At 39.8% G+C, this 24705-nt stretch overlaps 1 long non-coding RNA gene across 1 annotated transcript; it reads right to left on the bottom strand.

The window, feature by feature from the left end:
• Window positions 1–316: 316 nt before the first annotated feature.
• Window positions 317–24382, bottom strand: LOC124294003. The gene is made up of 3 exons (XR_006903879.1): window positions 24301–24382; window positions 7922–7926; window positions 317–327 (listed from the first exon to the last, which is right to left on the bottom strand). It is a non-coding gene; the product is annotated as an uncharacterized LOC124294003 (long non-coding RNA).
• Window positions 24383–24705: the final 323 nt, after the last annotated feature.

A 24705-nucleotide genomic window follows, 5' to 3' on the forward strand; every position in this document is an offset into this window, starting at 1 on the left:
CGCGACCACCCTTCACCCCAAAACAAAGTATATATTGCACTATAGAAATTTGAAACAGTGTTTGAGTTTAGGATTGAAATTAACGAAAGTGCACAGAATTTTGAAGTTTGCACAATCTCCATGGCTCGAGCCTTACATCACGCTCAATACAGACATGCGTAAGCAATCTAGGAATGAATTTGAGAAAAACTTTTACAAACTCATGAATAACGCTGTGTTCGGCAAGACTATGGAGAATGTGCGAAATCATAAAGATGTTGAATTGGTTACAAAATGGGAGGGAAAAGGTGGTGCGAGAACGCTTATTGCCCGAGCGAACTTTCACAGCTGCACCGTATTTGACACTGATATGGTTATCGTTGAAATGAATCGTGTCAAAGTTCACTTCGCCAAACCTATTTACGTCGGCGCATCAATTCTAGATCTGTCAAAAATCTTTCTCTACGATTTCCACTATAATTATATTAAAACCAACTTTTCGAATAAACAGGCTAAATTGATGTATACCGACACAGACAGCCTTATTTATCAATTCAATGTGCCTAATATCTACGATATCATCAAACGTGATGTAGATACAATGTTTGACACCTCTGACTATCCGCCCGACAATGTGTATGGTATTCCCCTTAAAAACAAAAAACAACTAGGGCTAATGAAGGATGAAAATAATGGTAAAATTATGACAGAGTTTGTGGGACTGCGAGCAAAGCTGTACACATTTACTACGATGGGCGAGGATGGGGAAAAATATGACAGTGGCGTAAAAGTGAGTAAGCGTGCCAAGGGTGTAAGAAATTCATCGATAAATAGCATCACGTTTGATGATTATAAGCGCTGTCTGACGGCTTACCGAGAGTTGACTCTTCCACAGTGTTTAATACGCAGCAAAAAACACGAAGTAAGCACGATCGTACAAAAAAAATTGGCTCTGAGTTGGCAGGATGACAAGCGGCAATTGATACCTGGACAGACCGACACCGTACCTTGGGGGTTTGTCCCAGCCTCCCAATAGCTATAGGATAAACTTTAAACATAGAATTGATGTAAATATTTGATGTTTGACGCCTCGAACGATCCACCATCGGGCGGAAACGTTTCATGATCAATACGATATTTAATGGATTTGAAGTTTCAAAATGCGAATTCATATACTCAACAATTGTTTATTTATTCATTATTGATATATCAAGCAATTATTCATATTTATTCGTTTACCACGAGAAAAGTTTTCAGAAAATGAAAAAAAATTTTCAGGAAATGAAAAAACTTTTCAGAAAATGAAAAAAAGTTTTCAGAAAATGAAAAAAAGTTTTCAGAAAACGAAAAAAAGTTTTCAGAAAATGAAAAAAAGTTTTCCAAAAATAAAATGTGTAATAATCGTATGGCAAAATTGCATATTATCATTATTATTATCACTATTATTATTATCATTATTATTATTATTATTATTTTCGTAGTACATGCGCGCACAAAGGAGATAAAATGTGGAAATATTTGTATATTCAAAATCTTTTATTGTAATTCGGAAAATACATACAAATTATGTTACATGTCTGTTTTATTTATCCAACTATTGTGCGAATTATCAAAACCCGACCACTTCACATAGAACAGATTCCCCCATTTGCGTAACACTTTCTCCACAAGGTAGCCGTCGGGATATTTCACTTTGGTGAGCTCTTCCTCGTAGAAGCCCCCCTCGATGGGATGATCTTGATAATCGGTAAGTTTGTAGGTGGGTGGATTGGTATTTTTCACCTCACTCACGGTGAATATTTCTGTCGTCCAATTGGATGTATAGCCTTTTTCGAATACATTCTTGTACTTGCTGATTCGAACTCGATCGTCTACACTGAATTTCCGCGCTCGATCACTTCGTTTGATTTGCCGAGGCTTGTACACGCTACGATACAGCTGTTTTTCATTCTCCGTGCTAACATCCTGTAAGTTTTATTTGAATCGTGCGATGTTTGGTGTTGTTGTAGGACTTCATTAAATCATCCAAAATATTAATCCACTTGTGAAACCCTAGGAGAGTAAACCACATCCACATTTTATTTTTTCAATGTTCGACTAAAAACGTTCGCATATCGACGCCTTTATGTTGCTGAGTGTCAAATACATGTTGATATTGTGCTGCATCATGAGGGCTTTCAATTTGCTGTTGTGAAATTCTTTGCATTGATCAACGTATAGATGTGCAGGTATACGGCTCTGGGTTAGTACAGATTTCATAGCAGCAGCCGCATCTTTCCCCCCACCACGGATGAGGATGAAACAAAAATGTGACAACGGTGTTAAAGTGGGTAAGCGTGTCAAGGATGCGAAAACTGCAACGATAAATAACATCACGTTTAATGATTATAAGAACCGTCTGAGGGGCTTACCAAGAGTTGATCAACCCCACAGTGCTTAATACATAGTAAAAAAATGCGAGGTTAGCTCCAATGTACTGAAAAATTGATCATGAGTTGACAAGACGGTAATATGCAACCGATACCTGGGCAAACAGGCACCAGAACTTGGAGGGTGTGCTGCAACCCCGCAATAAACTAGCCGTAGGCTGGAACTGAGGGCATAGAACCGTTGTAAATACATGCGTTTGACATCCATGGCGATAGTTCATGAAGCAGAGACGTTTCGCCGGCAATACGATATTGAGCAGATCGAAGTTTTAAAATTCGAATACCGTGTAAATTCATGTATTCATCAATTATTTATTTATTTATTATTAATATATTGAACAATTATTCATATTTATTCGTTTACCACGAGAAAAATTTTCAGAAAATGGAAAAAAGTTTCCAGAAAACGAAAAAAAGTTTTCAGAAAATGAAAAAAAGTTTCCAGAAAACGAAAAAAAGTTTTCCGAAAACTTTTTTCCCATTTGATTAACACGTAAAAAAAGTTTTCAGAAAATGAAAAAAAGTTTCCAGAAAACGAAAAAAAGTTTTCAGAAAATGAAAAAAAGTTTCCAGAAAACGAAAAAAAGTTTTCCGAAAACTTTTTTCCCATTTGGTTAACACGTAAAAAAAGTTTTCAGAAAATGAAAAAAAGTTTCCAGAAAACGAAGAAAAATTTCAGAAAATGAAAAAAAGTTCATCAAAAAATAAAATAAGCATTAATCGTATGGAAAAATTATAGATTATCATTATTATTATTATTATCATCATCATTATTATCATCATTTGAAGACCTTTGATCACGGCAGGCGATGGTGGAGGTGCCCCCTGCTACCAGGGTCCGGCACTATCGACGTCGAGGCCACCTGCAGCCCCTCTCTTCCGCAGTCTAGGAGGACCGCGATCCTCGCCCCTTCCAAGGTCGTCGCAAGAGCTGTCATTGCTCGCGAAGTAATGACCCCCGGATTTAGAGTTCGCATGATTGAGCTACGCATACGACGGCCTGGCGCGGAGCTTCAGGGGCGGCTGTGTCCTAGCATTTCACAAGTGGACTAATATTTTGGCTGTGCCGCCCCGAAGCTCCGCGCCAGGACGTCGTATGCGTAGCTCAATCATGCGAACTCTAAATCCGGGGGTCATTACTTCGCGAGCAATGACAGCTCTTGCGACGACCTTGGAAGGGGCGAGGATCGCGGTCCTCCTAGACTGCGGAAGAGAGGGGCTGCAGGTGGCCTCGACGTCGATAGTGCCGGACCCTGGTAGCAGGGGGCACCTCCACCATCGCCTGCCGTGATCAAAGGTCTTCAAATGATGATAATAATGATGATGATAATAATAATAATAATGATAATCTATAATTTTTCCATACGATTAATGCTTATTTTATTTTTTGATGAACTTTTTTTCATTTTCTGAAATTTTTCTTCGTTTTCTGGAAACTTTTTTTCATTTTCTGAAAACTTTTTTTACGTGTTAACCAAATGGGAAAAAAGTTTTCGGAAAACTTTTTTTCGTTTTCTGGAAACTTTTTTTCATTTTCTGAAAACTTTTTTTACGTGTTAATCAAATGGGAAAAAAGTTTTCGGAAAACTTTTTTTCGTTTTCTGGAAACTTTTTTTCATTTTCTGAAAACTTTTTTTCGTTTTCTGGAAACTTTTTTCCATTTTCTGAAAATTTTTCTCGTGGTAAACGAATAAATATGAATAATTGTTCAATATATTAATAATAAATAAATAAATAATTGATGAATACATGAATTTACACGGTATTCGAATTTTAAAACTTCGATCTGCTCAATATCGTATTGCCGGCGAAACGTCTCTGCTTCATGAACTATCGCCATGGATGTCAAACGCATATATTTACAACGGTTCTATGCCCTCAGTTCCAGCCTACGGCTAGTTTATTGCGGGGTTGCAGCACACCCTCCAAGTTCTGGTGCCTGTTTGCCCAGGTATCGGTTGCATATTACCGTCTTGTCAACTCATGATCAATTTTTCAGTACATTGGAGCTAACCTCGCATTTTTTTACTATGTATTAAGCACTGTGGGGTTGATCAACTCTTGGTAAGCCCCTCAGACGGTTCTTATAATCATTAAACGTGATGTTATTTATCGTTGCAGTTTTCGCATCCTTGACACGCTTACCCACTTTAACACCGTTGTCACATTTTTGTTTCATCCTCATCCGTGGTGGGGGGAAAGATGCGGCTGCTGCTATGAAATCTGTACTAACCCAGAGCCGTATACCTGCACATCTATACGTTGATCAATGCAAAGAATTTCACAACAGCAAATTGAAAGCCCTCATGATGCAGCACAATATCAACATGTATTTGGCACTCAGCAACATAAAGGCGTCGATATGCGAACGTTTTTAGTCGAACATTGAAAAAATAAAATGTGGATGTGGTTTACTCTCCTAGGGTTTCACAAGTGGATTAATATTTTGGATGATTTAATGAAGTCCTACAACAACACCAAACATCGCACGATTCAAATAAAACTTACAGGATGTTAGCACGGAGAATGAAAAACAGCTGTATCGTAGCGTGTACAAGCCTCGGCAAATCAAACGAAGTGATCGAGCGCGGAAATTCAGTGTAGACGATCGAGTTCGAATCAGCAAGTACAAGAATGTATTCGAAAAAGGCTATACATCCAATTGGACGACAGAAATATTCACCGTGAGTGAGGTGAAAAATACCAATCCACCCACCTACAAACTTACCGATTATCAAGATCATCCCATCGAGGGGGGCTTCTACGAGGAAGAGCTCACCAAAGTGAAATATCCCGACGGCTACCTTGTGGAGAAAGTGTTACGCAAATGGGGGAATCTGTTCTATGTGAAGTGGTCGGGTTTTGATAATTCGCACAATAGTTGGATAAATAAAACAGACATGTAACATAATTTGTATGTATTTTCCGAATTACAATAAAAGATTTTGAATATACAAATATTTCCACATTTTATCTCCTTTGTGCGCGCATGTACTACGAAAATAATAATAATAATAATAATGATAATAATAATAGTGATAATAATAATGATAATATGCAATTCTGCCATACGATTATTACACATTTTATTTTTGGAAAACTTTTTTTCATTTTCTGAAAACTTTTTTTCGTTTTCTGAAAACTTTTTTTCATTTTCTGAAAAGTTTTTTCATTTCCTGAAAATTTTTTTTCATTTTCTGAAAACTTTTCTCGTGGTAAACGAATAAATATGAATAATTGCTTGATATATCAATAATAAATAAATAAACAATTGTTGAGTATATGAATTCGCATTTTGAAACTTCAAATCCATTAAATATCGTATTGATCATGAAACGTTTCCGCCCGATGGTGGATCGTTCGAGGCGTCAAACATCAAATATTTACATCAATTCTATGTTTAAAGTTTATCCTATAGCTATTGGGAGGCTGGGACAAACCCCCAAGGTACGGTGTCGGTCTGTCCAGGTATCAATTGCCGCTTGTCATCCTGCCAACTCAGAGCCAATTTTTTTTGTACGATCGTGCTTACTTCGTGTTTTTTGCTGCGTATTAAACACTGTGGAAGAGTCAACTCTCGATAAGCCGTCAGACAGCGCTTATAATCATCAAACGTGATGCTATTTATCGATGAATTTCTTACACCCTTGGCACGCTTACTCACTTTTACGCCACTGTCATATTTTTCCCCATCCTCGCCCATCGTAGTAAATGTGTACAGCTTTGCTCGCAGTCCCACAAACTCTGTCATAATTTTACCATTATTTTCATCCTTCATTAGCCCTAGTTGTTTTTTGTTTTTAAGGGGAATACCATACACATTGTCGGGCGGATAGTCAGAGGTGTCAAACATTGTATCTACATCACGTTTGATGATATCGTAGATATTAGGCACATTGAATTGATAAATAAGGCTGTCTGTGTCGGTATACATCAATTTAGCCTGTTTATTCGAAAAGTTGGTTTTAATATAATTATAGTGGAAATCGTAGAGAAAGATTTTTGACAGATCTAGAATTGATGCGCCGACGTAAATAGGTTTGGCGAAGTGAACTTTGACACGATTCATTTCAACGATAACCATATCAGTGTCAAATACGGTGCAGCTGTGAAAGTTCGCTCGGGCAATAAGCGTTCTCGCACCACCTTTTCCCTCCCATTTTGTAACCAATTTAACATCTTTATGATTTCGCACATTCTCCATAGTCTTGCCGAACACAGCGTTATTCATGAGTTTGTAAAAGTTTTTCTCAAATTCATTCCTAGATTGCTTACGCATGTCTGTATTGAGCGTGATGTAAGGCTCGAGCCATGGAGATTGTGCAAACTTCAAAATTCTGTGCACTTTCGTTAATTTCAATCCTAAACTCAAACACTGTTTCAAATTTCTATAGTGCAATATATACTTTGTTTTGGGGTGAAGGGTGGTCGCGAGTTTGGCATTCTTACTACCTGGAGGAGTAAAATGTTCGGGACAAAGAGGTAAGTCTTTGTGATCCTCGTGCAGTTTTACAGGGTAGTCCAAATCTACCTCCAGAAAGTAGCCGATCGGTGAATCGTCCGGATGGTTCGTTATATCGATGTGCTGATACTCCCACTCGAACGAACCGATTGGTAAATGCACGCTCATAGCTGCGCCGTACAGGTTATTCACGTCAAAATACATGAGATACGATTCCGCTTTGTTTGGATCAAAATCTATTCCCATGAATCTATTATTGGCCCGAGCGTGTCGATTGGAACATTGCGCTACGCCGCCTCGAATGGCTCTTTCAATAAATAATACCATTTCAGGGTTGTCTAAAAGTTGCAAATTTACATTAGTATGCTTGAGCATCGCGTCAAAAGCAAGCCCCGGTGCAGTGTAGTAGTGCAACGGATCTAAATTGTATGTTTTGAAGCAGCTAGCGCGGAAATTTTCGAAAATATCGGCAAGCAAAAGAACATCGGTCTTTAAATATAAATCTGAATAGCCCCCCAATGACTCTAAATGGAATTCCCTCCAAACAGTTTTCGCGTGCTCGTAATCGGTGTCTGAAATATTTGCATCGCAGAGGTGCGAGTAGAAATGCTTCTTTGCAGGTAATCGCGGTTCATCGAGTTTCCCCCAACAATCGACGTATTCATAGGGAAAAACGCCTTTGCGGGTCATCAAACTGAACTGAGTCGGGTTATTATAAAATTTACGTGTTATGCGTTTATCGGTATCGGTCAAATATTTGGAAAGTTTATCGATGCTGCTAGCCATAAATCGGAACGAATCGATGAATCTCAAGTGCATCATTGTTCCATCGACGCGTTTCGTGAAGGATATATATTTTTCCTTATTTATGGGTAGCAGTGTAATTTTACCGGGAAAAGTTGACGCGAGGGATTTTATTAAAAAGTGAGAATCGTAACCGGACAAATTGTGGAAAACTATTGGAATTGTGTGCGTCTCTCTGAAATTCAAATTACACCGATTATGAGCAGGACCACGATATTTACCCGTGAAGTGACAGTGATCGTAACACTTTTTCTCCTCAGGCGTAAACGGTTTTTCACAAATATAACAATTCTTTGCGCGCATGTGACGATCGCGTTGCACTTGGGTAAGAGACTTCATCGGAATTATGTTTTTGATGCGTGACTCTACTTGAATTGATAAATCTTTAAGCTGTTTCATAAACCAATCTATGCAATCGACACCGCGTTTACCGTGGAATTCTGATAAAGTCTCATCGTACGCGCAATGTACATAGTACGCTACACTGTGCGGGATATGCTTTTGAATTTCACAAGTCTTACGAGTTTCAAATTCATCCACAGGTTCAGGGATTAATATACATTCGAGATCGGCGTATACGGCAAACGGAACGGTGCCTTTGTTTTGAAAATTGGAAAATATTAAATCTTTACACTTGGGAAATTCCATGCGTACTTTATTTAGCGTAATACAATCTTGTCGGTGATTGTCGTAGACATGTTTCGCGCCAAAGTGGCACAAACATCTGTCACATAAAAACGTTTTGTGTTCATGAATGGACAATTGTTTGCTCACCAATCGGGAAAGATCTTTAATCCAAGCAAAGTGGAATCTCGGTGCAAACTCACCAGTCATATCGTCTTCCGGATTACTCTCAACCATTAGAAGATGAATCGTGTCAATGTTTACGCTATGCAAATTTTTACTCAAATAAATTGGCACGATGACGCTTTTATTTGATTTTGCATGATGCGAAAAAGTTTGAGATTCTATACCGTATACATTGATGCGCAAATTATTCAATCTCTCAAGCTTTTTCACATCATGTAGAGTAGCAGGGAAATTGATACCTGTACAGTCCAACTCGGAAATATATCGACGATAGTTGCGAGTCCTATCGGTGTGGGTGTTGACCGGGTGGAGGGCTGCTGTGACGGACCAGAGAAGGCATCTTTCGTCCTCGTTCCTCACGTTAATCACAGCCTTTTTATGTCGAATGTCTTGGGGCAGGTCGACGAATGTTGAAGCCCCCGCGGCGAGAGGCTGGTAGCGATTGATATTTACAGCGATGTTAAGGATCTCAATCATACTCCAGCCGGAATCGCGTTGCTCGAAATCTTCCACCTTTGACTGCAGATCACCCCGTGCACGTATAAACCAACCATTTATATCGCTTGATGGGAGGAGAATCGCCACGTTGGAGGTGTTGAAACTCTTAACTTCAGTGGAGATCTCTTCGTGCTTGGCATTTTCGAATTTGCACGATAATATGAGGTTAACCTTCACATTTCCCTCCTCGCGCAGTATCAGCTCCAACTTCTCGGTGACGACGCGCTGCACATCGTCCAGAAAGGCGTCCAAATTTTTATGACGGAGATTTGTGACAACCCCCGTTCTGATTCGGCTGGCAAAAGCGCTATCCACGTCGTCCCATTGTACACCCGCAGGAGTACCGATATTTCCACCCGTCACCACTGTGCGCTGCTGCAACTGCTTGATCTTCGTCACCCAAGATTGCAGGAGTGCGATCGTATGTTGGATCCGTATTTTCGCACCAACGGTTGTTCCTCGTTGCATGGAAATATCGCGCAGAACTTGGATATTCGCAATTCCAATATCAGCCCAATGATTGATGACGACGTCATTCTCTTCTCCGGGTGGTTGCTCTCTCAGCAAATTGTACGTCCTCTCCATCTGCCCCGCAAGTCCCATATACGCTTCGACTGCCATGACTTTGACGTTGATATAAGCTGAACTTTGTATAACTTTTTTTGACTTGCACGTATCGTGTAAGACTGACGAGTATGCATAGGATGCGTTGAGCTTATATGTATATAGGCCGATAGATCGCAAGAATTTGGGAACTGTGCGCACTGCGTTCTGCGCATATCGGAGGGTAAAATGACGTCAGAGATGCGGTGCGCACTGCGTTCTGCGCATCTCGGAGGGAAAAATGACGTCAGAGACGACTGGGTCCGCCCTTTATCCGACCCGCCATTCCTAAATTTTTGGGTTTTATGAGTCGTTAAGCAGCGTGGGCCATGTGTTGGGAAAAATCGGTCAACGAAAAGCGAGTGGCGAACAGTGTTTGGTATCAGAAAAATCTTATCTTGCCCGCTCTTCATCACCCTCCCGACTCTGCAGAGAAGATGAAATTCATGTAAAATATGACGTCAGAGGCGACGGGGTCCGCAGCCCCCCTCCCACCATCCCTAAATTTTTGCGGTTTATCTGCCAGTTTGAAGTCACCCAGTTCCGCAGCTGCATCTTGCCTTAAAGCGTGTTGGAACAGGTTTTCACCCCCTCCCCCTCCCCCTCTCCACGAACCCACCGCCGCCTAATGTAGTTTTTGAGTTTTATGAGTCTTTAAGCAGCGTGGGCCATGTGGTGTGAAAAATCGGTCAACGAAAAGCAGGTAGCGAACAGTGTTTGGTGTAAGAAAAATCTTATCTTGCCCGCTCTTCACCGGATGGTATGTGTACACACAGTTTTGGGGTTTTACGACTCTTGATAGCGAACAAGTCCGAGCCTGCACATCCCCCGCCATTCTCTATGATATGTATGTTCGGTTTCAAATGAGCTACTATAACAAAGAAGCTGAGCCTTTGCTATCGAGGCGTGAATTTATAAACCAAGCTTCCCTTATCGTCATCGATTGCTCCAAGCAGAACGAAACATTGAAAACTGAACCTGTGGACATTCGATTGGAATTTGACTGTAGCATTACGTTCCCGCCACACACTTCTGCCTACTGCATGATCTTGCATGATCGCATTGTTGAATATAATCCGATCAGTGGTACTGTTAAAAAATTGGTATAAGTCAATTTTGAAATAATGATATGTTTAATTAATATGGATATTGAAAATAATATGTATAATTTTACTCGTTAAAATTTAGAATAAGATAATTGAGAATACAATAAGAAAACTAAATGTAATTGATGTTAAATAAAAAAATTGTTGAAAGCATTCAAAACGCCATTTTAAACCTTCCTTCAGGGGTCATTTCATGGAATTTTTCAATAGATCTAGCGGATTCTTACCCTATCTGATTTATGTGCGGCTTTCCGGCGCCAAACAAGTCTCGACAGGAATTATTGTGTGCGTGTGTGTGTGTGTCAAATCCTATGAAAATAGCCGCCGAAAATGACTGGGGGGGGGGGGGGGGGGGTGCGAGAGAGGGTGCGTCGTGAGTCGGGGGGGGGGCTAGGGGGGAGCTAGGGGGGAGATAGGGGGGAGCTAGGGGGGAGCTAGGGGGGAGATAGGGGGGGTTTTGGTCCAGAACCGGCGTATATACACTACTAACAATTCGTTCGTTAATAACAATTACAATGTTCAATGTTTACGGATAAACCAAAGTTTTTACGAAAGCTTATCCTCTCTGCTCGCGAATGTGCTGTGAATAATTTTTCTTCGTCAAATAGAACCGGAGATGAGATATTAATTCTTCAAGTTTACTGCGCGCTCATTTTGCAACAAAATTGAATGACTCGGCGCTTCCGGAAAAAAAATCGTAGAAATAGGTTTTGACTTTTTATGCTCACATATCACTTCGAAAAAGCTTTCATTGTTTGGGAAAATACGCGGTCACTTTTTGTCAGAATGATTTTTCTGACTCAAGAACCTAAATTTCGTCCCAACTGACTTTTTATGGTTTATATGATGAAATAATAACAGTCGTAATATTTATTTTCCGCAAGATTTGAAATTTCTCGCATATTTGCATCGTACTTAGGGTATATGTCAACAGGTGTAAATTTCTCCAATTATTGGAAAAAAAAATTACCGTACGATTATAATAATTGAACTCTCCGAGCATTCGAATCTAGGCTCCGATAAGATTGTAGTATTCGCAACGAAGCATTTAGCAATTCTTATGTTCTGTACACTCCTAACGAAAAATTAAAATGATTATATATGAAGAGAACAGAGAAAAAAAATTTGAAACACGTATACAATTTGATTACTCAATATTTTAAAAAATGTATAACAAAACGACGTTCGAAACAAATGTCAACAAATCGACGATCTTTCGAACGCCACTCTTTCGAAGCAAACGTAAACAAGACGATTTGTTTTTTACATTTTTTTTCTACACTATGAAAATGCTGGAAGTCCCTCCCCACTCCTTATCGGTATACATTTTCGTAGAAATACAATGAGCATCATGAGTACAATGAGAACACTCTGGGGCGAGTGTTTCCATACTTATGAACGGTAGTATATATTCATTTGAAAAAAACGGCAATTTCTCAAATAATTAATTAAAAAATCTAAAAAAATTCACACAGAGTACCTTTTAGTCGTACTTTGATGCAACCAATTATGGGGCAGATCTGAGATGGTCGAAAAAAAAGTGGCCGAGTTGACGGAGAATCCTTCCTTTTCGGGTTAAATTCCGAAAATATTGGTTTTTGGAAAAAAAGGTGGGAACCGAAATTGTTCAGAACTTGATTCTCAACAAGTTTGTTGGTATTCATTTATGCCATTAAGTTGAAAATAAACGAGATAATGGAAATATTTCGAATTTGTTACTTTTTTCAGGTTTAATTCCAAAAATCTTGATCCTAGAAGAAAAACTGTGAAATCTAAACTTGTAGAGAATAAAAATTTATACAGCTTTTGTTGTAATTGTTTTTCTTTAAAATCAAAACCGGCTGAGTTATTCAAGAAAAACCATCTTGACCTAAAAAACCATTTTTCGAATATACGCATGAGCATGATTTGGTCGCCATTTCGAATTTACACTCCCAGTGACCCCCCCGAGGCAGCTGTGAAAAAAAAAATTCACTAAATAATTATTCGTGGGTTCGGTCGGTTTTATGCCTATAATGACTGGACTATCTGGAGCATTGTTAATTTTTCTACGAGCGCGTGTCGCGGTCATCATTATGCTGTAATATAAGAATAATTCATTAAATTCCCATTGTGCTTTGACTCAATTTTAATTCACTGTAAAGACAAAATAATTACTGTACGGTACGTTTTGTATTGAAACAATTTTAATTTGTGGAATCTTTATTATCTTGGCACGTTATCTGTATTCAGTAATGTGGATCTGATTTTTTCGTAAACGAATTAATTTCGTACTTTGTTTTTTTTATTATGCCACATATTGTTTATGTATTTGAAAAGTAAAACGGCTTGCCAGTGGGAAGTCTACTCCGTAAACGTTGCCTGATACAAAGTAGTATAACTATATGTTATTCTCTTGTACGATACGTCGTTCGGAGTGAAACGTACTTGCATTGTTGATACCGAAATGCTAAAGATATTCACAAATTTCACTTTATCTGACTAGTCCTGTGTCAAAATATGGTCAGTCGTCACAAAGATAATTACAATAATAATTTCGCTGCTTACGTCCGGAAATAAACAACATAACGGGACTACAAGTTGATTCCGGATTCTGGACGAATATATTATAGGGTTTCCTTGTCAAAATCAAAGTCGAAAGTTCCTGATTAATTATTCGAAAAAACGACGTTCTTCATAAAAAATAATCGAAATTCAATCGAATATTATCAGTTTCGTTTTAATTTTCATAAATTTTTCTGCATCATTATCAGAATTGAGAACAAAATTCGCTGGTTAACTTTTTCACAAATTGTAGTACAAATTATATGGACTTCCGTTTCCGTTTTGAATGTGAGTAACAGGTGTGCGAAAGAGTGCGAGAGAAAAGGCGAGAATTTAGCAGGATAGCAAAGGTGAGGAGAAAAGGAGATAGGGCAGAGAAGGAGCGGGGAAGACATAGACGGGAGGTCGGGTGAAGGGAATAGGGAGGCAGGGATAGAAGGGGAGGGCGGGTGAAAAAGAAAGAAGGGGGAGAGTTTTGAGGTTAGGCAGAAAGAGAAGGCGGACGGCAACGATTCGGATAAGATAGGAATAGGCAGTGACACCTAGGGAGTCAGAAGGGGGATAGAGTAGACAGGTAGGCGGCGGATAGATAAGGTAGGGAGCGGTGAAGGAGAGAAAGAGTATGAGTAACGCGGGTGGCCAAAAAGAAGGGGCGAACAGGGAAGAGGAGGAGAAAAAGAAAGGTAGGCCGGGGGCAGTAGCAGCGTTAGGGAGGGATAGGAGGCATAGCCTGGGATCGACGGCGACGGTGCTAGACTTATGGGAGATAAAGCGGGAGGAGGAAGGGGAAAAAGGGGAGGAGGAGGTAGACGAGTTGCAGGAAAGAGAAAGAGTATTTGGGAAAAGTAGGAAAGTGCACCGGTCGCCGGAGGGTAAGACAGGGGAGGAAGGGAAGGCAGAGGGAGGGGGTATACAAGATATGCTAAGGTTGATTAGGGAAGAGCTAAAGATAGGTATAGAGGAGGTCAAAGGGCAGGGAAGGGGGATCAGGGAAGAAATGGAAAAGATTAAAGGCGAAATGACTAGAAGGGAAGAGCAGTGGGAAGTAGAGAGGGGGGAGATGAAGGAAATGATAAGGGATCTAGGTAAAAGACTAGAAGAGGTAGAAGAGCGGAGAGGGGGGAGATGGAAAGGGTAAAGGAGAGGCTGATAGAATTAGAAAAGAAGAGTGCAGAAGGAGGGGGAGAAAGGCAGGTACAGAGGAATGCGGAAGTGGCGCAGGTAACAATAGATAGATTAAAAGAGATGGAGTGGGCCATAGAGAGGAAAGAAAGGGAAGAAAGAAGGGGAAATGTAGTAGTGAGAGGAGCGAGACTTGAGAAGGGAAGAGAGAAGGAAGAGTTGAAAAAGATTTTGCAGCTGATAGGGGTAGAGGTCGAGGTAAAGGATATGTGGGAGGTAGGCGCGAAAAAGGGGGGAGAAAAGGGGATATGGATAGCAAGACTAGGAAATAGGGAGCAAAAGAGGCAGGTAATGGGAAGAAAAAGCCTACTCAAAGGGAGGGAGGAGAGAATAGACGAGGATCTCACCTGGGCAGAGAGAAGAATGAAATGGAAGTTGAGGGAGATAGCAGCTATTGAGGAGAGAAGGGGAAACAGAGTAAGAATAGGGTATGCAAAGATCTGGATAGAAGGGAAAATGTGGAAGTGGGATGAGATAGGAGAGGTGCTTAGGGACGGTACAGGGAGAGCGAGGGAAGGGGGGCAAAGGGAGGGGAGGGGAAAAGTAGGGGAAAGCGTTAGGGAAAGGTCATCAAGCGAGGAAAGACAAGAGGGAAGTATAGAAGCACAGGGAAGGGTACGTAGGGAAAGGCAGTCGGGGGAATGGGTAGTGGGGGGGGGACAGAGGCAGGTGGGGAGGGAGATAAGGAGGAGACAGAGGGGAGTAGGCGAGACAGAAAGGGAGGGGTGGAAAGTAGCTTTTTGGAATGTGGCGGGGCTCGCGAGAAAGGATGAAGATTTCTGGAGGGGGCTAGGGGAGTGGGATGTAATATTTCTAATGGAGACATGGATAGAAAAGAAGGGGTGGGAAAGGATTAGAAATAAGTTGCCAGTAGGGTATAAATGGGAAGTGCAGTATGCGGTTCGAAAAAATAGGAAGGGAAGAGCAATAGGCGGAATGCTGTCAGGGGTAAGAAGGGAGATAGTAAGTGGGAAGGGAGGGAGGGAAGAGGTAAAAGAGGGCATGATAGCAAGGAAAATAAGTGTAGGGGGGGGAAAATGGGTAGTAGTAGGAATATACGTAAATGGGGACCTAAAAGACAAGATAGGGGAATTGAAGGAGCGGGCAGAAGAGATAGAGGGAGGGGTAAAAGTGTTAGTGGGGGGTGATTTTAATGCCAGGACAGGGCAGGAGGGGGGAGGATGCTGGGGAGAAGGAGAGGAGGAGAGTAGGAGTAGGAAATCGAAAGACAGGAAAATAAACTCGGAAGGTAGGCAGCTGGTGCAATTTTTAGAGGAGACAGGATGGGCAATAATGAACGGGAACATAGAGGGGGATGAGGAGGGGGAATTTACGTATGTAGGAGGGGCAGGGGTGACAGTGATAGACTACGCTATAGGAGACATCGAGGTGAGGGATAGGGTCAAAAGGATAGAGATTGGGGATAGGGTTGACTCGGATCATCACCCGGTAATAGTGTGGTTGAGGGGGGCAGTGGCTAGGACAAGGAAGGGAAAAAGAGTAGGGGGAACTAGTAGAGGAGACTGGACGGAGGAGGGTAGGATGAGGTTTAGAACAGAAGTCAAATGGGAGGGGATAGGAGAAGTGGATGTAGGGAAAGAGATAGAGAAAAGAATAAGGGAGTTTAGACGAGCCTTAGATGTAGGAGGGAGGGGGAGGGAAGCGAAAAAGGGATGGTTGGATGAGGAATGTAGGCGAAAAAAAGCGGAAGTTAGGCAGAGTCTAAGGAAATGGAGAAAGGGGGAGGGGGAAGGGGACGCGTATAGAAAGGGAAGAAGGGAATATAATAGGCTATGCGAGGAGAGAAAAAAGAAAGAAAATGAGGGATTCATAAAAGAAGCAGCGGAAGCAAAGACAGAAAGCAAGGTATGGGAGATAGTTAATAGGGAAAGAAAGAAGTGGAAGAGGGTGAATGAAGAAATAGGAGATCAGAAGTGGAGGGAGTATTTCATGGGATTATTAGGCGGGGTAGAAAGCAAGGTAACAGAAGGCGGGGAGTCGGTAAATAGGAAGGGGGACGGGGAAGGGGAGCTGCAGAGGGAAGAGATTAAAAAGGTGATAGGAAAGCTGAGGGATGGAAAGGCACCAGGGGGGGATGGAATAGTTAGCGAGGTATGGAGGTATGGGGGGGAAGAAATGGAGCAGTGGATATGGAAAACATGTAACAGAGTTTGGGTGGGGGAGGGCTGGCCAGAGGATTGGAGGGAGGGATTGATAGCGCCGATAGTTAAGGGGGAGGGGAAAAGGCTAGAAGAGTATAGGGGGGTGACTTTGATGCCAACTCTATATAAGGTGTATGCGATGGCATTAGCGGATAGGTTAGAAAGAGAGGTAGAAGAAAAGGGCTTGATACCACAAAAACAAACGGGTTTCAGAAAAGGCATGGGCACCATTGACAATATGTATGCACTTAATTATTTAATCAATAGGCAGGTGGGAAAGGATAAGGGAAAGATGGTGGCGTTTTTTGTGGACCTGAAAGCTGCTTTTGATTCAGTGAACAGGAAGGTGCTGTGGGAGACTATGGAAAGGAGAGGGGTGAGGGAAGGGCTAAGGGTAAGGATAGAGGAAATTTACAAGGAAACAAAGAGTCGAGTAAGGAGCGGGGGAAAGCTAGGACAGGCGTTTTGGACGGCGAGGGGGGTAAGGCAGGGATGTCCGCTCAGTCCGCATGTGTTCAACCTGCTGCTGGCGGACTTAGAAGAGGAAATGGGGAGAGGGAGAAGGGTGGGGGGGTGGAGTTAGCCGGCGGCAGGGTATGCACTTTAGCTTATGCGGATGATTTAGTGTTACTAGCGGAAAGTGAAGAGGAAATGGAGGTAATGATTAGGAAGTTAGAAAGATATATGGATAGAAAAAGGCTGACGGTAAATGTAGGGAAATCAAAGATTATGAGATTTAGGAAAGGAGGCGGTAGAAGGAAAAACATAGATTGGAGATGGAAAGGGAAAAGGATAGAGGAGGTGAAAGAGTTCAGCTATTTAGGGTATAGAGTAAAGTGCAATGGGGGACAGGAAGCACAGGTGAAAGAGAGAGTACGGAAGGCAGGGGTAGTAATGAGGCAGGTGGGAAAGAGGTGGGAAAGAGAAAGGGAAAGTTTCTTTGCGGAAAGGGGAGCAGAGAGTAGAGAGGTAGTCGCGAGAAGGGAGAGGGGCGAGATGGAGTTTAGGGAAATAGAGGAGAGAGAGAGGGAAGAACAGAGAAAAGAGAGGTGGGAGAAAATAAGGGAATCGAGGTACAACAGATGGTACAGGCTAGTGAAAGGAGAAGGGATACCAGGATATCTGGGAAAGGGATGGGGAGAAAGCAGGTGGATAAGGATGGCAAGATTTAGGTTAGGAAGCGAGATGAAGGAGGCAAGGTACTGGGAAGAAGAGGAAAAGAGAAGGTGTAGGGTGTGCGGGGGGGAGGAGGAAACATGGGAGCACGTATGGGAAAGGTGCGTAGGCTGGGATAGAAGGGAGGAAAGCTGGCAGGAGGTGGTGAGGGAGATGTTAGGTGAGGAGGGGGGGGGGGGGGGGGGGGGAGAAGTCTGGATGAGAGAATTGGAAAGGATCAGGGATGTACAAGAGAATGAAAGAGTGAGAGATGAATGGGAAATGGAAGTCGATTAGGATAAGGACGAATTAGGGAATAGAATAAGGTAAAATAGGATAAGGTTAAGTAAAGATAAGGATAAAAAGTAAGAAAAGGATAAGAGGGAAAGTAAGGGAATGACAAGGCAATGGCACAGGACACAGGCAATTAGAAATTAAGTAAGGATAAGGTAGGAAGTCAGAATTAGGGTAAGAATAGGTTAAGAAAACATGTAAAAAAATATTGTAAAGGAAGAGGAAAAGGGAAGTCCTTGTAACCCCAAGGGGAACAATAAAGATTACATACATAGTACAAATTATTTCTTCATGAATAATTTCTCGAATATTTCTTGGAAATCCCTCACGGACAAAAGCCTCAACTTGGGTGTAAATTCGTACCCACAATTTTTTTTTATGAAAATTCAGGATTATCTAAGTCGGGGGTACGAATTTACACCAAGTTGAGGCTTTTTTCCGCGAGGGATAACTTTCTCGTACACATTATTTCCAAATTAACCGGAGAATTTCGATATCAATTCTAACGATGATCCAAGAAATTAAAAGGTTGATCGAAAAAGAAATCCGAAAAAATTAAATTTCCATTTCTTTGAATGAAAAAAGGCGTTTTCCCAAAAAATTTCTTAGGAACTTTCGACTCCAATTTTGACAAGGATTCGCCCTGTCAAGTACTTGCTGTGAATTACGAATCACCCTGCATAGCAAGTGCAGAATTGGCAGGATTCTTGTTAATGATATCTATAATTGCATAACAGAAATTTGCAGTATAAAACACTTACCATTGCAACGAACGATTCGTTCGTCGGCGCGTCAAATTTAACCTTTTTTCGGTTCAGCCGTGCGAGGTAACTTATCCATTGTTGCACTCACAAGATTATTGTTGTTTGTAACAAATATATGTATACACACTAGCCGCGTGAAAATTTGCATGTGATTAGAACTTGTGACACGGCAAATTACCAAAACACTCGTGTTTGCTTCGTTCTCCGCGAAAAGTGGATGTGGACGGTACGCGAGGAAACGCAGAAGTGACGGCCGCGCGGATAGTAGGGACAGTGGCGTGTGAGGGATAGTACTTGGAATCCGAAGAAGTTGATTCCTTCGAGAGTTCCAAATTTCTGTGAAATATTATAGGATTGTGCCGGACTTTGATGCACAGCAGTAACACATACCCTGACTTTTCGTAGGTCGTATACGATGCGGAAACCAACCCAAAACTCGCTAGCGTATCCGTAGCGTACACCATCTACGGGAAGTCACGGTATGTAGTTTTATAACGATTTCCACCTGATGAGTAACTTTCAGGTAGTTCGTCTAACGTAAAAAAAAATTTTGGTAGCATCATTCAGAACTAGGCGTAATTCACAAATGAAACGAAGCAAATAAAGTATGAAATCCTTATTTGTTGAGAATGAAAAACAGAAAAAATTGGCAAGCAAATATTCATCAGAATTTTAACAAGGATCGGCCCTGTAAAATATTTGCCACGAATCTTGAACCGTGGTATGCAGTAATTGTATGTATGTATAATGACATAGATTTTTTGCGGGATGTATTTCTAGTATTGTTAAACACATCCGGTTCAGAAACAATTTCGCGTATGTATTAGGGTAATCTTTAAAACAGGCTCGGACGATTGGCAACCGGCCCACCCCCCCCCCCCCCCCCCTCCACAAATTTGCTATAAATAAATAAATATTGGTCTGTTCAAGAGCACAATTTTTTATCTCAACCCTAAACCCTCACGCCTATACTTGCGTGTTTCCTGCAATTTCGGTATTTATTTTACTGCCGCATCTAATCTTTCGGTCAATAATCTGTAAGTATGACAATTTTGCGGACATCGATGCTACTATTAGATGAGGATATCCGGAGCGTATATGGGGTATTCTATGTCAATTATTCGCCATTTGTATCTGGCTTTTTGACGAACAGGAAGTATTGGATAGGTATTTTCGTTTTTGTTAATGATTTTCTACCAAATCGATGAAAAGATTTAAGTGGTGCGTACTCGATGTAGAATGCCCCAAAACCCTTCAATAAAATAAAAAAAAAATAATTTTTTTTGCAGAACTACGACTCAAAACGAGAAAAGAAACAGTATGTTATTTTAATATCGGGTTTTGGAAGAGCCATGAGCATTTAATAAAAAATTGTGCGATATTTTGATAAATTTATGGTGTTTGGATGGGTCGAGACAAACATCTAAAATATTTCAGAAAGACTGCTTTTGGCAGGTACAAGAAAGTGTAAAATTTTCAATAGAATCAAAATTGGTCGCGGTCACGGGTTGGTCGGTTTCGCATGGAATGCCGCGTTCACGTACAGTCGGGCTACGTGCGATTACGAATAGTTACCGCGATTGTGAACTGATGTTACCATTTCCAAACGATGCCTCATAATATGCACGAATTTCAAAATCTAATGGTTATTCTGAGTGAGTTGTACATTTTTTCGTATCCACCTAAAAGCCCATGCTCTCGTCGGCACTGCAGATTGTTGCTTTAGCAGAAACATAGGACGTGTGCGTATTACCATGTCGTTTTACCATCTGGTCGACTACAGCGCTTCTGGAGGTTCAACGTTGAACTAAATTACAGACTTCTAGTGCATCAGAACGGACTCCTGTCACCTGAAAATCGCCCGCACAAATCGTGTCATATTTACAGAAAACTGACTGGTGCTATAAGTTTTCCCGGATTACGTGTGTGTTTTTGTACGTCGGTATCTCCCTGGCAAAAGTGAAAGAAATTCTGATATCGTACAAGCGGTGAATATTTAACAAGTCGCTAGCCCGATCGGCCATGTTTGACGCGACGTGATTTTATTGAGTTCATCATTATTTTTATTAGACGTTATCAGTGATCTGAGATAGTAGTGACTGAGATACAGACGTACAATTTTATTCAAGCTATCTTCTGAAAATTTTCCCAGTCAGATTCGTACCCCCGTTTCATCTGGATTTGTGCGGGCGATTTCCCCGCTTTTGACGCCACGAAATATATATAGGACATGCCAGGTCAGCGGCACCTTAAACAATGAGAGCTAAGAAGCTGAAAACTTCCAGAAAACTTCTTCAAAGCACTGTGAAAATGTTGATATCATTAAAAAATGAAAACTTAAGCTTTCGTCACACAACTTTTTCAGTTGAAAATATAAAAAGAAAATTATGATGAAATTTTTTGAATCAATAATTTGAAACTTATAATATCTTACCTTTCATATTTCCTGACTTAGTTGATCTGGTCAAATGATGGTTCGGAAACTGGAATCCATGCTTGAGTTGTAACGAATTCCATGAATGCGCCGATATCTTTTCCGCCCATACTTTAGGTCGCAGTACTGTTCGAATGCGTTTAATTTTTTTCCCCTTCTTTGTAGTAGTTTTGTGTACTACTTCAGTGATTAGATCCTGAATTTCTGTCTTAGGTATCGCAAATGTAAAAAAATCGAGACAATCTAAACTTGTGTTCGCTATTGAATTTGTGTCGACAGAAGATGCAGTTGTATTTATTGTCGAATTTTGCAAGGAGTCGTTGAGTTTGTCACCCAATAGAACTTTTCTTAAATCGTATCGATCATTAACGACGTATGAGTGTAGGCTGGTAGGCTTTATACCTAATTCAATCGATAGGTTTACCCACACATTTGCTTTTGCCGAGGCGATCTTTGCATTTTCGAGCAGAATGTCATTTTTGTGTTTCAATACTGCATTTTTCACATTTTCTTTACAAACAGTACGAGGCTTACCGGGACCTCACGTTGGAGTCATGATAATTTAATTCAATAAATAATGTAAAAGGGCGACATAATATTTAGTCGAGCTCTCAGCCGATCACTTGTGATACCTGCTGCCACAGATCACTAAATGGTACTGCTTAATAAAACGTTACAAAGCCGCGAGATAGCAGCGCCTACGATGCCTCTGTTTTTAGTTTTGAATTTTGTCCATACCAGTGCCGACAAAGGCGGCATCTCTTTGTAGCAAGTAGATTTCATATAATACGTGTGTGAATTTCACGCAAGCTTTACCGCACGTATATTTAACTGATAAAATTATACAATCCAAGTAAAAAGTACGGATAATTTCAAATCAAACAAAAGTATTTTTTCCAAAGCTTGTGGAATCTCGTTAACGTAATATTTTTGTCAAATTCTATACTTTCTGCGGAGGTCATTAGTGCATAATAAGATTCGTACATATATTTCAATCAATAATGAATAATGGTACTTGGTTTACGGTATAATAGGTACGAGAAAAACAGTATAATATATGACCTGATACACTAGCCACAAGAAAGTGCCATCGTTAAGAAATTTCCCACAAATCCCATAAATATGAGAATTTGCGAAAGTAACTTTATTTTTTCAGTTCACAAAATATTTTGAGGAAGATTAGTAGTTTTGGATAAAAATTATGTTACTCAAAAAATAGATTGAGGAAAATCTAAAATAGTAATACTTCATTTGAATATCTGTCAGTTAATTTCATGAAAACGAAAATTTGTTGATTAAATTCAAATTGTCAATTTTCAACAATATTCTTCTCGTAATTAATGATTTGCAGATCCGCATATAATTTATCAGACGGCTTTGCCCGTCTTGCGTGGTTTCTCATCAGAAGCAAGGATTCAAAAGGGTAAACACATCATCTACACATTACATTCCTATATATACACTGTGCTTGAAGAGACGAAAATTCTTACACATTCATACCAGGCATACGAAAAAACAAATTCGAACTCACTGGTGATGAGAGAAATTAACGACAACAGAGTCAGGGCGGCTAGGTGGTCCAGTGGAGTAGGGCTCCGGTTAAGCATCTCTAGACGCCAGATTCCTGACTCCGTCGATAATTTTTTGCAATCACCAAATTTTCGAATTGTCACTTTTCAATATTTGCTATCATTTGATGAACGATCGGAAGACAGATAGATAGATAGACCTGCTATTGTATGCAGAGTTGTGAAAATAGTGATGTGAAAGTAATGCATTACTCATTACTTTAAAAAATGTGTATTGGATAAGTTCTCCATTATAAATTACGAAAGTAATGTGTAATGGATGAGTGTTCCATAAAAAATTAAAAAAAGTAACGTGTAGTCGATGAATGAACCATTACAAATTACAAATGAAAGAAAAGTAATTCGTAACGAAGAGTATTCCATTACAAAAGGAAAAATTGCCGTACTCGCATAACGATTTATGCGAAACGAAAGCATGCAAATTAAAAACTTGTCGATATTGCTACCTCGTCATTTTATTTCAGTCACTAAATGTTTCTTCTTGACAGAATTCCGCAATTCTATCGATATGCATAATTGAATTCGAACTGTACAATGTACATGCTCGGACTACACGGTGTTGAGTGTGTGTGTGTATATACATATATATATATATATTAAATATAATCCAGAATTTGCCGAATATCACATATATATATATATGTGTATATTAGGGTGGGCCAAAAAAATCGACTATTTTTTTTCACTTTGTACTCCGAAAACTTGGTTGGTAGAGACCTCAAAAACATTCTCTCCAAGTATGAGCTCTCAATTTTAATGGGAAGGTCCTCTGCCTCGCAGTTTTCTATTTTTTTCTTATGGTGAGGAAGAAAAATACATATCTCGGTATCTACTATTTATAAAAAAAAAGGATATCATATTTTTGTAGGAAATTGAATTCTCTACAAAAAAGATCTCTTACAATTTTTTTGTATACCTCACCGTTCAGAAGTTATTGAAGGTTAAAGTTTGATCATTTTAAGGTAGATGTCTTTTTTTCTTATGAATTTTATAACTCTTCAACAAAAAGTCATTATAATACGCGCAACTCACATTTTCATAGGAAATTGAATTCTCTACAAAAAAGGTCTCGTACAATTTTTTTGTATATTTTGTATACCTCACTGTTCAGAAGATATTCACCGTCAAACTTCAATGCACACTATTTTTAACAGTGGCGTTAGTTGCACAAGCCAAACAAACGAAGCGATAGGATTTAAAACACAAATCCTCTCGAGCAAAACATTTTATGTATAATTTTTGAAAAAAGTTCTGAAATGTTCTCTGAACAAACACCATAAAAATAATTGGGATTTCAAAATTGAGCATGATTGGGATTTCAAAATATTAAAAAAAAAATTTGTGACAATACTAAAAAAATGATAAATTACGAAAAGTTTTTGAAACAGAGAACTTCTATAGTAGTTACTTCCACGACAGAAACTGAAATTTGTACAAATTTTCCCGAAACTCATGAATTGAATTGAAATTGCTTGAATTATTAACAAAAAACTGTTAAAAATAGTGTGCATTGAAGTTCGACGGTGAATATCTTCTGAACAGTGAGGTATACAAAAAATTGTAGGAGACCTTTTTTGTAGAGCATTCAATTTCATACGAAAATATGATACAGATTTTTTTTTTATGAATAGTAGATTCGGAGATATGTATTTTTCTTCCTCCCCGGGAAAAAATGATTTTGCCTAATCATATATAAATATATATGATTATATATGGAGTATGTATAATTATACATGCTATTAAACATAATTATATATGGTTATATATAGACCTATATATAAGTATATATAATCATATATAGATTTATATATAATCAGACCTAGTAATACTTGACTAATACGACTCCATATATAATCATATATATAGCCATACATAATCTTATATGGATCT

Source organism: Neodiprion lecontei, chromosome 4 (assembly GCF_021901455.1).
Source record: "Neodiprion lecontei isolate iyNeoLeco1 chromosome 4, iyNeoLeco1.1, whole genome shotgun sequence".
Lineage (NCBI taxonomy): Eukaryota > Metazoa > Arthropoda > Insecta > Hymenoptera > Diprionidae > Neodiprion > Neodiprion lecontei.